Source organism: Mustela nigripes, chromosome 8 (genome assembly GCF_022355385.1).
Source record: "Mustela nigripes isolate SB6536 chromosome 8, MUSNIG.SB6536, whole genome shotgun sequence".
NCBI classification, from domain to species: domain Eukaryota; kingdom Metazoa; phylum Chordata; class Mammalia; order Carnivora; family Mustelidae; genus Mustela; species Mustela nigripes.
Genome location: NC_081564.1, coordinates 82,961,746 through 82,975,313, shown reverse-complemented (window position 1 = coordinate 82,975,313; position 13,568 = coordinate 82,961,746). Strand labels below are relative to the sequence as shown.

Sequence of the window (13,568 nt, the reverse complement as noted above, 5' to 3'; positions counted from 1 at the left end):
AAACCAGAAATCACCTTGATCTGGGCCCATCCAGGGGCCATCACTTTTATCTGGCATTTTTTTAAGTAGAAATCTTTAAAAGATATTTTCACTCATCTCATTCTCTCGAACTCATTCTATCAGTTTCCAAACCTAGATCTCTACAAAAACAGGAAATCAATGACTTCTGTATTGCAAAATCTAATTAACAGTTAAGTCCTATTTTCCTTGACCAATCAGCAGCATATTATATAACTGACCATTTCATCTTTCCAGAATGACTCATTTACTTAGCTTCTGGAAGATTCTTCTCTCGCAGTTCCCTCCTACCTCACTGAGTACAGCTCCTCATTCTGCCCTGGTGGGTCTGCCTCTGATGTGGAAGTGCTCTAGAACTACTATCTTTTTTGGGGGCGGAAGCCTTAATTCTACAAATTGAAGACAAGGATTATAAGATACCATTTATAAGCTCTGCAATGAACATGTTTTTTATTCAAAAGGGTCCTTCTATTTTCAACTACCAAAAATTGCTTCTATCAGTTTTTAACATCAAATATCTTTTCGTCTTTTCTATATATAACAGTAACTCTTAGCAAATATCATCATACATAAATCACCCAGATATTTACTTATATGAAAATATCAGTAATCTGCAGAGCTATGACTTTAATGGAATGGCATTGAGCACAACCCACCTTTCTTTGATGGGCTGCTTCCCTCCAATAAGATGCCCAGTTTCCCTTTAGCCCACTTGATAACAATTGTGCATCTACAGCCAACCAGGGCACTGAGGACCAAACTGCGGACCAGGCCCTGAGTATGCAAAAGGCCATCTATAAAATCATGGAATACAGCCTAGACCTGTTTAATTAAAATGAAATGTCTTAAAGTCACTGATGACAGGATTTGAACTGACATATGTACTTATTGTTTTAGTAATGATAATTTAAAGGAATGGGTCTTTACATTTCAACTACCTTCATCTGTTTGGGCATATGACAAAAAGGCCAGTAAAACCTACTTAAATGACAATAAACTTGTAAAACAGTAGGTAGTACATTTGTAAAATAATAGCATAGACACTATTTTATACACACACACACACACGTATATAATTATAATATATATTTTTTATAAAGCACCTATTTAGAGAAAAGTAAAATATGTTTAAGGTTAGATATAGGAGTAAAAATGTTAAATGGGGTATATTCTTTTTACTACAGACATACCGCACTCTACATAATCTATTAGCAACATAAATTTTATATATGTTCTTCACCCATTCAAATAAAACTTACATGATACTTTCCTTTGATAACAGTTGAGTCTTTCCATAATTTTAAGAAGGTGTGATCACTAAGCATTCATTCATATCACACATCAAAAAGAAATGAAAGAATCCCAATGTGTTCCCAATATCAATTCCAGTGACCGCACGCATTTTTTTATGAATACGTGATATCTGATGAAAATCAGTGGTTAAATTTCCTCTGAGAAATCAAAAGACATCTTTGAATACAACGTTCAAGGAAATAAAAGAGAGGAAAGCATGAATTGAATGTGAGAACAGCCAATATTAGATATAAAAACTGCTTATTTTCAATTTCTTCATTCTATTCCCACAGGTAAGAACGGGTCACGTGAGAGAACTGGGACTAGCTCGGGTTTACAGCGCTGTCTCACCGCCTCTTCCCTGCACTCTATTACCCCAGTGCCATCCCAAACCACTCTGCTTAACTTCTGCCAGACTTACATTCCTAAAATACCAGTGGAGTGGAGTGGAAATAGCTCTGGAGGCAGAAAGACATTATTTGGAATCTTTGCTCCAGAACTTAGTCTATCTGTGGCTTTAGAGAAATCATTTAACATTTCTGAACATCAAATTTCTTCCCGTGTAAAATTAAGATATGTAAAATGAAGTTCATTCTATTCTGCAACTATCAAAATTATAGATAAGTATGTAAATTATCTTACGCATAGGAAATGCTATCATTTGCTGGCAGTGCGGTGGTGGTGATGATGATGACGACAAAGAGAAGAGGAATAAGTGCTCCGCATCGCTTCAGAAATGCCCAGCTGCCCCCACTGTACAATATATAGGGACAAAATTACTCTGTGTATTCAGAGTATATAGTTTTGCACCTCACAACTTTGTCTCACTCTTGAACACAACGTCTGCTACTCACAGTGGTGCATTTCTTTTCTTCTCCAGTGAGGTTCACCCCTCACCTTCCTTGTTTCATATTAATTCATGCCTCAAAACTCTGTTTCAACTATTACTGCAAAGGAGAATGATCTTTTTGCTTCTCAACAACTATCTAAATTCTACTGATTTTTCAAGACTCAGCTCAGGAAGCTGGACTTTTCTTTCAAGGCTTCTATGAAATCTTACTAAAAAGAGGATTTTTGAAGGTTTTGCCATTATAGAAAATTTCAATTAACCTTGCAGTATCAGCCCAGGAAAAATGGTACTTCTCCAAAGAAAAGTTGTACTTATATCATTTTTAATTTGAAAGAATCACTGTCATTATATTTGTGCCTCTAGTAATTAGAGGAAACGCTCATAAATTTCAAGGTCACAACTATAGCAAAGCACCAGGAAGCTATGTCCCAGTGATCAAGCAATTACTAAATCCAACAAAAACATGAAAAATGCAAAAGAGAGACCATTATATGATCTGTCATTTTACAAGAAAACTATTTTTTTTTAAGTTTTGGGGGAAAAAGCAATTCACATAAAGCATTTTTCTGAATGTCATGCAAATGGATTTATTGATACCTTAAATCAATTTTGCAAAATCACAGAAAAATTACACAGATATTGTATCTCTAGCTTTTTAAGATTCCTTTTCAATCTAATGGTTATGTAAAAATTGCATAAATGTCAGAATTCAGGAATATTTAATGCACATGCAAGGATATTCAACAAAAAAAAATGATGAAAAACAAGGCATTTAATCAACAGCTTTAACAAAACCCAATTCCACAAAAGTATTAGCAAAAGTATATTTGCATGACTTCAGGAAACAGAGAAGTAGTCTTGATATAAATGAGCATATCAAGAAATATTATCGTGTATTTCAACTGCCTGTTACTTACATGTGTCTGTTTTTAAATATCTTTATTATATTTCTATTCAATAGACATACCCACTCAACATTCATTTTATAATTTATCTTTGTGGAAAACATTAACAAATATTTCCCAAAGGTTTCCAGAGATCTTTTTTTTTTTTTCCCTTTTAGTTCTATAATTACTTTCCATATAAAGATCCATTTCTTTTTTATTATCTACAGGATTTTACTATTTGATTCTATGTCCCTATTTCCTCCATACTCCCCAGGTAACTTATATAAGGAAATCAATATTAGTCCTAAATTTGAAGTATACTTTTCTGTTAACAATGACAGGAATTCAGCATGAGGACTAGCCATCAAAATGAAAATAACTCTGAATGCATGAGACATAAATATAAGGGTTCGCATAACAGTTTTATATTTTTTAAAAATTCTAAGGATATAGATTACTCCAAACATATTGACTAACTCGTATTCAGTTGGAACTACAAAACAAAGTTTTAAAAATATCAGCATAATCTATGAATGTCTAAATTTAGAGTTGAAATTCTTACCTGAGTTTTGCTCAGTATAGTTATTTTTTTAAAACAGGAGAAGTGTGGCAAGCTGTCAGGATAAATAATACCAACAGTGGAAAAGGGAAGAAAGAGGGAAGGAATCAAGTCCACTTTAAGAAGAAACTTCAAATCCCTCTGTTTCGCAGACCTACAGTCGTTTTGTTCTGCATCTTATAAGCAACTGTCTTTTTCTTTGCTCCGAGAATACCACATGCTCTGCTCCAGCAGGAAAATATAATAATTAAATAGAAAACCACAAGGTTATTAGGCATCTTACCCTCTGGGCTGGCTGGGCTGCTCCAGCGGCTCAGTGCTACAGACACGTGTGTAAACAACAGAATTTCCTGCATCCTTTTCTCTCTGTAGAGCTCTGGGGTCCTGGCCAACAGGATTATTTCCAGCATTAAGGCCACTCCACACTAACTCAAAAAAGATTCCCATTGGTTGTGAGGTTTTATCAAAACCAATACCACAACACCCTCTTTGGATCACAAGTGAGTGAACCAAAATGAAATCACTTGAATGTTCCCTAAGTACGGCTATACAAAGCTTTCTACCCAACGCCAACCATTTGAAACCATATACTGTGAGTGAAAAAGGAAGAAAATAACCATCCCTTCATCTACAAGTATTTAACATATAAATTTAACATATAAAGTTAATAGCAATAGATGTAACTTGTAATAGTAATAGGAAAAACTCAAATGGTGAAGGAAAAAAAAACTAATAAAGTATCTATCTTGCAAGACTTAGAGATTATACTACAGATCACAGGAGCAATAGGAAATACCATTGGTTCAATGTGATTTTTAGTAGATTGGCAAAAAAAAAGGAATACTTAATAAAATATTTGAGCAAGCAAATGATGATACAAAAACTGAATGTCAAAACCCTGGATTTCAGTCATGTGGCAGGAGTTGGGAGCTGCATCTCCAGAGGGCCCCACCTCCCAGGGAGAATTCACTGGCCCCTGGGGAGAGGGAGGAAGAGAGTGACCTTCAGTGACAGGACACAGCTGTCAGGAAGTGCTGACGAAGGGGTGACGGCAGACCATATAAAAGAGAGCTTCTCTGGTTGACACTACCAGCACTGAATGTCCAAAGAAAGAGGCAAGGACAGAAGAAACACAATCAGCATGTTTCTTATAAAAAGCATGAACATAGCATTTGGAAGTTAGAGTTAATGTCTGAAAGTCATTTTACTCTTCTTCCCTCCTTAATTTGGATGATCATTCTTAGCTGAATAGCATATTTGCCATCTACTTCCAGTTAACAGCATCCTCTTCCTCTTACCTCCCAAGGCAACAGAGAGGTGACCATTCTCCCACAGAATGGGAACCAACACGCTGAGCTCGGGTTTCCCTTCCCAGGTTTTTTGGGGGGGTGAGGGGATACACTCAATCGCCATTCTCTCTGCTCTTCCTCTGAACTCTCTGTTCTGTCTGGAATTCCCCACTGGATTCTAAACATCGTCAAGGCTTTAGTCAATTTCACTTATGTCTGTGTATTTCCCTATCAATTCGGTCATTTTCATTTGTAGGTACAATTTGCCTCCAATTCATGGTCAGGTGACTGAAGGATTTCTTTCCAACCAAAACTCCATTTAATTTGCCATCTACTCCTTTTAAAGCACAAAAATGACTCTCTGCAAACACACGTACTTGTGTGCACGCACACACACACACACACACACACGGACTCACACAACATGCATATTTTGGTTTTTCCATAGTTTATATACTCCTCTAAGCTCTCATTCTGCTTGTCATCGCACCCAGTGATGCCACTGTTCACAGCCCGGGGACACAGAGGCTCTCTTCTCTGTCTTGGCACAACACTCTCCTGATCTTGCTGGTTCTCCCCAGTCTCTTCGGTGGTGCTTCTCTTCTCCCTCACCCCTCCAGGAACAACAGGTATATTCCCTCGTATATCAACTATCTCTCTGGATAATGTCATCCATTCTCATGGTTTGAATTACCATCTTTCTTTTCAGACAACTTCCACATAGCTACGTTTGGATTCAATCCCCCTCTGAGTCTCTGACACTAATATGCATCAACACACTAGACCCTGCCACTAGAAAATATGACAGATATGTCATCAACATATTTAAAGCTGAAATCAAGTGCCTTCTTAGCGCAGTAGGCAGCGCGTCAGTCTCATAAAACTGAAATCACCTTCTCTCCAAGGATTCAATGCATTGTTTCTCTCAATAATGCCAATTCGGTCTTGCTGTTTGCTAAAGAAAAACCCTGGAAGTCATCTCTGACTCCTATTCTATATCCAAGCCAGTACCAGTTCCTTTTGACTTTACTTCAGTAATATGCCCAGTCCTCTCCTTTCCACAGCCACATCCTGGGTCAAGCAGCCATCATAATCTGCCTGGCTTGCTACAAATGTCCTAAATTATTCCTCTGTTCCCAAACTTGTTCCTCTCCATATTTAGCAAGAGTTACAGTGGTCTATTCTTAGTACTTATGCTACTTGAAATCTTCAAAGACTTTTAACCCTCTCATCAAATCTGTACAATACATTTATCAAAATGAAACTTTTCTGGATTACTTTTTCTGTCTTGTTGACTATACCATGTCTTTATACGCCCCTCCCTTTATCAGCTTACTCTCCTTTTACGGTGGAGGACTTCCAAGGGATTCCCACTGGTCCTATTCTCATTCCACATCCTCTGTCTGGGTGATCATATCTGTTTTTATGGCTTCTTTGGCTACACATATAATTGTGGGGTGAACTGCGTCCCCTGAAAAGATATGTTGAATGAAGTCCTCTCCCCCGGCCCCTGTGAATGTGAACTTATTTGTAAATAGGGTCTTTGCAGATGTAATCAACCTAAAAATGAGGTCAAGTGAATGAGGGTGGGCCCTGGTCCAATGAATGACTGGTGTCCTTATAAAGAGAGATGAATTTAGATATAGGCACCCAGGGGCAAACTCCATGAGAAGACACTGGCGGAGACCAGAGTGATGCTCCTACAAGCCAAGGATTATTGGCAACTACCAGAATCTAGAAAGGAAGGACCCTCCCCTAGAGCCGTTAGAGAGAGTATGGCTTTGCTGACACCTGGGTTTTATACTTTTATCATCCAGAACTGGGAGATAATAAATATCTATTGTTTTAAGCCACCAGGTTTTGTTATGGTAGCCCTAGAAACTACACTAATATACATTTAATTCCCAAATACATATGGTCAGTCCATAACCATTTATCAAGCTTGAGATCTGGATCTCTTACAGTCTAATGAGAATGGGCACTAAGAGCCATTTAATTCCCTCGGTAATTCACAAACAGCAAATCTCTTATATTTCTTCCAAACCTCTCCTGTGTCTTGTATTCTCAATCTTAAAGATGCGGTTACCCATGTAGTCTGTCAAGCTAGAAACCCTTTTATTATTCCCAAGATGTTATATCACTCCACCCCTGACACATAGTAACTACTCTTAGAGTAAAACCTGAAAGAACTGTCCATTTCTGTCTCCATTTCATCTGCTTCCCTCTCTTTTGAGCCCACACCCATCTGATTTTTTATTCCCCACAGCAGGTTTTATTCTCAAGTTTATGAACTACTAGTAGATCAGTAAAATCTAACTATAGATGTAAAGCATCTTCTCATTTGAAACTTTGTCAAGTGAAAGCTCATTTTCCCACACAACCTCACTTCTCCTGGAAAGAAAGTTCATACTTTGTGCTTATTACCAAGTCTGGCTCACAAATACTTTGTTGACAGACAGGACCTACCAGCATGACGGGAACAAAATTATCTAAGTCCGCATCTTATTTCAAATGGTACACTGCAACCATGGCTTACACACCACACACACACACACACACACACGAGTGCACAAGCATCTTCATTATCTCAATACTCTGTATCCCACAACAAGAAAGGGGAGCATAAGAAAAAAGGAAGAGAAAATTCAGCCTTGGAATTTTCATACTTTCTTGGCAAGTTCACAATATTTTACAGCACTCAACACACATCAGTGAAAGCTGATTTTTTTGTGTGTGGATTCTAATTTTATTTTATATATTAGTTCCTCCCTGTCAAAAGTCTATTTACCTATCTACCATTATTTTTCTGTTTCCTCCCTATAGTTTAAAAAAAAAAAAAAAAAGCTTATGTTACCAAGACTCTCATTACAGACAAACTTAGCTATGTGGTACAGTTTGGCAGTAAAACAGAAGTGGAGGCCTGATAAGAATTTTTGAAAAGTTTTGTCTTCCTTATATGGATGCCTCTCCATTTCACTCCTTTTTTTACCCTTCCTTGAACGAGGATAGGAAGCTGGAGATGGAGAAGCATGAACTGATCTTCAGGTCTTGAAGTCATAATTCAGAGGAAAGCCACATCAAGAATGGCAGAAGCAGCCAAACCATGACTAGCCTCACGCAGGCTTTTGATGACGGGAAGAAAAGAGAACTTACCTGGTTAAGTCACTGCCATCAGTCTCCTCCTGTGGCCTTAATATTAAATTGGGAACTATAAGCCCATAGAAAGTTCTAACACTACCTAACTGGAGAAACAATGGGGACTATATTAATCAAAACTGGTTTTATCCAGGATCTCTATCAGCCCATTGGGGGAGTTCAGAAGAAACTCTAAGCTTGAAAACTCTCACAGTACCCTTTACCTAATTTCAGAGCTATTTCTCATGATCTCTCTGAGGCTTCTCCTGATTCCCACAGGAAGTTCATGTTACAATCAATGGCAATATTCATGTACTTATTTACTTGTTTCCTCAGAGAACTATAAATTTTAAGGGTATAATATTGTATTTGTCTTTTAATTTTTGGCAGATAAGCAAATAAATGGATAAGTGAATGAAGGTACAAATGCATAAATGATGGATGAATGGGTGCTCAGGAAAAGCAATGAAGGAAACAAAAATCTGAAAGATACACTTCTAAAACAATACGTATATGGTGATTTTTAAATTTCTCCTATTATTGGGTTTTTTTCTTACTTTCACATGCTGAAAGAATTAATAGTGGCAACATCACGCATATCCGCCTCTCACTGATCAAGTAGGATAGAAAAATACTGGAAAGTAAGACAAACAAAATATCTTCTGTGGACCTTAGTTACTACTTAAATTCAGCTGTACTGTTAAATCTTAATTGCTACAATTTTAATGGCTTTAAAAATATTTGTAGAATTATTCAAAAGCATCGTTAACTGTCAAAGTAACTGGAAATGTCTTGCAAGGAAGCAGTTTGGTTCTGAAGTTGTGATTTTGTTCTGGCATCAACACTTAGGCTCTGACAAAACCAACTAGACTTTTTACTTAAGTTTATAATAAGTATATGAAAAATTCATCTTTGTGAGACTGTGAAATTATAATGAATTTATCTTTGCAACTGACATTTCAGGAACTCTCCTTGGGAATACCTACTTATGAGAAAATGGCCCAGAGACAAATACTTTTTTCTTAAAGAAGGAAATATATATATGTATATATATGACATAATAAGGATTAAAAATTAGTCATTAGATTTTGATCAAGCTCATAGCAGAAGTAAATGGTTAACTGTTCTTTCCTTGGTTAATAACGGTTTGTGAATTACATCATGTTTTGGAGGGATTTCTCAAGCTCAGCACTATTGACATTTGGATCCAAAACCATTTCCAGACATTGCCAAACGTTCCCTGAGGGGCAAAACTGCTATCAAGTTGAGCTCCATCGTTCAGAGTGATGGAGTAGTGAAAGGTGAGACTAAGACACAGCTCGGCTCTGCTAGTAACCACGGGACCCTACCTCCCAAGCCTGTTTTCCCCATATACATATTGTCAGGAAATTGGACTAGATAACCTTTAGTAAGTTAACCTCAAAGGCTTATCTTACTAAAACTTGAGTGCCTTAATATCTACCCCATCACCACCCTCCCCGCCACGCGGGCACGCACACACACACACACTACCACTCTAGCCACACCCGTCAAACACAGTCACTCAAGCAGTCTGTATGCATTAGGGTATCAAATGCTAAGAGGTGAAAACAAAAATGTTACAACCCATGTATAACATAGGAAACCCATCTCTAACTTGGTTTTACAAAATTATCATTAATGCTTCTTAGTTAATTCAGCTTAGGGAACACTATGTACAAAGAAACAAAAATTCTCCTTAATACATCTAAACTGCTAAGGCCAAACATCTTGTATATTCCTCAAAAGAATACAACTAAACATTTACTGTATGAATGGAAAGTACTTTTTCTACTCAGGAACTATGTTAAATTATAATTGAACTTGACCAAATGGAGGAAAGATGATCCACAAAGAAAAAAATTAATTTTACAAAACTGATTTAGAAAATCTATTTAATTTCTGAATCCTTAAACTATAATTATTGGATAACCATGCTAAATCATCTCATTCAAGACAGAACTAATCCTCCTCAATGCATAATTGTTCTGATTAATGTTAATAAATATTCTGGGAAGCCTTAAACTATTATTTGCTAACAGTTTATGAAATCATTTTCTCCACATAACATGAGTTTCCTTTAACTATTTCCAAAATTCATTGTTTTGGCTAATCTGTCCTTTTGAATTCTTGTAAAAAAAGAATTACCTGAACTCTGAAAAAAAAAAAAGTTATTTCCTTAAATTGTAAGGGATTTCCATTTTTTGGTAATTTATTCCAGCTATGATCAAAATGCAGTAAAAAAAATACCAAAACAGTAATGCTTCCAAGCACAATCTACTGCTTTAAAGAAACTGTGAGTCACATCTTAAGAAATATGGGTTTGTTCTCAACCCCAGTACGTTGCCTATGTTAGACCCTGTACTTAACGTCACTGAAGGAAAATAAGGGAAATAAAAACATACATATGTGTAGAAAATTATCATTTATCTTGTGTTATAAGGATCTCTATAAGTGGTAAAACATTCTAATAAAAACATCAAATCTCTTATAATTATGAAGCATGAATTTTTAAAGTACTATATTCAATTAATCTCAATCTTTTTGTAACATGCATTATTATCACACTATTAACTAGGCTTGAAATCTCTTAATAAATATTTAAAACAGACTATATCAGAGATAAACCAAAGCTATTAAAAAAAAAATGAAAGAAATCCTATGAGATAGTAGAAAACAACACAATGCTCAGAGCCCCATTAGTGGGGTGCCTGGGTGGCTCGGTGGGTTATAAAGCCTCTGCCTTCAGCTCAGGTCATGATCCCAGGGTCCTGGGATTGAGCCCCCCCCTTCCCCATCATGAGCAGGGAGCCTGTCGGTGGGGGCAGGGGTGGGGGTGGCTCGTGCCTGCCTCTCTGCCTACCTGTGATCTCTGTCAAATAAACAAATAAAATCTTAAAAAAAAAAAAAAGGCACCATTAGTATAGTTATAAAATTTCTTTTCAAGAAAGAGCAAAACATGATGCACAGTCTTGAGTATCAGTTTTTAAGCCTGAGATGAGATACTTAACAAAACTCATTTATGGTATCAGAAGATTTTAATATAATGGACTCCAAATACATGCTTTCCTTGCCTCGCATGCTGTATCCCACTAACATGACAAAAATGTAGCTGTTGTTGTTGAATTAAAAATAAACCCATAACAGTACTGAAATTAAGAGAAAGAGGGCTTACATCAGACAAGACATTTCTGGAAATTTCTAAACATCAAAAGCATATTGGATTTGATGACAGCAAAACAATGTGGGGGAAACTACCAAATACAACATCCAAAAGAGAAAGCTTCCATAAGGTAGAAGTCAATCTTGCCAGAGTGTCTGGAGGAATCCAAGAGCAACATAAACCCAAACTTATGGGATATTTATCACCAAGATCATCCCTGTGCTACCTGCCTGACCACAGGCCGCTGTTCTCACACACAAAACAGCTACTTAAGGAGAGAAAAATGCCAGGAGAAATGTCTTAATTTCTTTTTTAAGTATAATTAACATACAGTGTTACATTAGTTTCAGGTATATAATATGATGATTCAACAATTCTATACATTTGTCAGTGCTCATCATGGTAAACGGGTCAAAGTACTCTTAATCCCTTTTATCTATTTCCCCCATCTCCCACCCTGTAGCCATCTGTTTGTTCTCCATGGTTAAGAGTCTGTTTTTGTTTGTCTGTTTCTCTCACTGTTTTCCTTTGTTTGTTGTTTCGGTTTCTTAAATTCCACCTGTGAGTGAAATCATATGTTACTTGTCTGTCTCTGACTGACTTCATTCACTGAGCATCATTCCTTCTAGGTCCATCCATTTGAAGAAATGCGATTAAATAAAGTCGATCATCTCGCTGAGGAGGGTTCCAAGCAGGAGCACCCAGGACAGGGAGAGAAGGAGAACAAAGTTTCAGGAAAATTCAAGACTACAAAAGCCACTGAAGAATAAAGAAAAGAGACCCCACTGCTAGTGAAACATACTAAAGAAATCCACTGAAAAATGAAATACATATTTTAAAAAATTGTGGATGTCTATAGAGTTTGCTCACCTGCTCCCCACCCACACACCATAGTGGGAAATCCTTTCTGGAAACAGGCTTTATCTCCTTCACAAGTTCCCCATCAGGGGTCCTTTCAGAGAGAGGTCTGCTGAGTAAACAAATGTACCCACTTCACCAACCTGGCCTGAGCATCTGTCACTTCATCTGCAAAACTGGCCAATATGTTGTTCTAAGGATTATTCTAAACTTGCAAAATAATATCCAGAGTCTGGCACATTGTAAGCACTTTAAAAAATGTAATAATAATAATAATAGTAAGAATAATAATAACATAAGATTCAATTACGAAATATGAAAAAAAAATGAATGATATTCTTTTTATTCTAAACACTTAAAAGAGTAAATGTCCCTCAGGATTTTATTGAATTCTGGTTAAATTGATACTGATGAATTCAAATCTCTTTTATGTTCAACTATTGAAAGTAAGAGAGTTGAAGTTTTGCAAAAGCAAAAGATATATACAACATCCTTTTAATTTAGGTAATAAAATATATATTACAATTAGCTAATTAAATAAAGGCCCTAGTGTTTTCATTATATATCTGCCATTACCCAGGCATGTCTTCTGACTTCAAAATACTATGGGAAAGAAGAAAGAAAAGAAATCGAGGTTCATGTTTTTTAAAAATATGTTTTTGAAAGGCAATCTTATTTTGGTATATCCCTATACAATAAGGTCATAAAAATGTGTATGTTGATTTTTTTCATGATTTTAAAATGTCTCAAATCAATAAAAATAAACACTTTTTTGGTAATGATCCAAAGAAAAAGGTATAATTTCACCTAAATCCTAGATGTATGAAAATAAAAGTATTAAAACTAGGCTTATATTACCTAACATATTTCCCAAATGTGTTTGGTAGTATAACAACAAAACTAAATTTTTTTTTCTTCAAATAGAAACTGCATTCCTCTTTTGTTATGAACACTACGTATTACACGTAAGAGATGAATCACTAAATTCTACCCCTATAACAAATATTACACTATATGTTAATGAATGAGAATTTAAATAAAACTTTGGAGAAAAAAATTGCATTCTTATTGGTTCAAACTAGTAAAAATTTACCTTTCTCACTAAATGATAGAAATTAACACAAGACAATTATAATAAGGTACCTTCTGTGTTTACAATTTCCTTTATCTGTTGATTGTAGAAACTTTGAAAACTACCTCAAAGACAACTTATTTATAAGTATCCTATTTATAATATCTCTGAGATCTTAAAACTTGAAACTAATGCATATTACTACTTTAATTAGAATAATCTACATGGACTCAGCAACATATGTTATTATTAAAAGTTTTACAATACCCATAACCCAATGCATTTTTCTTCTATTTATTCCCCAAATCACTGTTCAAGCCAAGCTCAGATGATGTTCTAGGTAATTGGAAAAATAACAAAATAATAATTATATTTTAATATTTTGACAGGGTATAGTCAGAAGTAAATTATTTTCACATTAGCTTT

At 35.9% G+C, this 13,568-nt stretch overlaps 1 protein-coding gene across 5 annotated transcripts in view; it reads right to left on the bottom strand.

Annotated features, from left to right (window-relative positions):
* The window catches only part of CCDC102B (coiled-coil domain containing 102B), a 192,063-nt gene that overhangs the window by 131,856 nt on the left and 46,639 nt on the right, over positions 1–13,568 (bottom strand). The window contains exon 1 of one of the 5 annotated variants that reach the window (XM_059409804.1): positions 3,891–3,965. The exons of 3 other annotated variants lie outside the window; for them this stretch is intronic. The gene's annotated coding sequence lies outside the window, so the exon portion shown is untranslated. Of the gene's footprint in view, positions 1–3,610; positions 3,824–3,890; positions 3,966–13,568 lie in introns of those variants that run through there. One more of the 5 variants, XM_059409806.1, reaches the window with a different exon arrangement.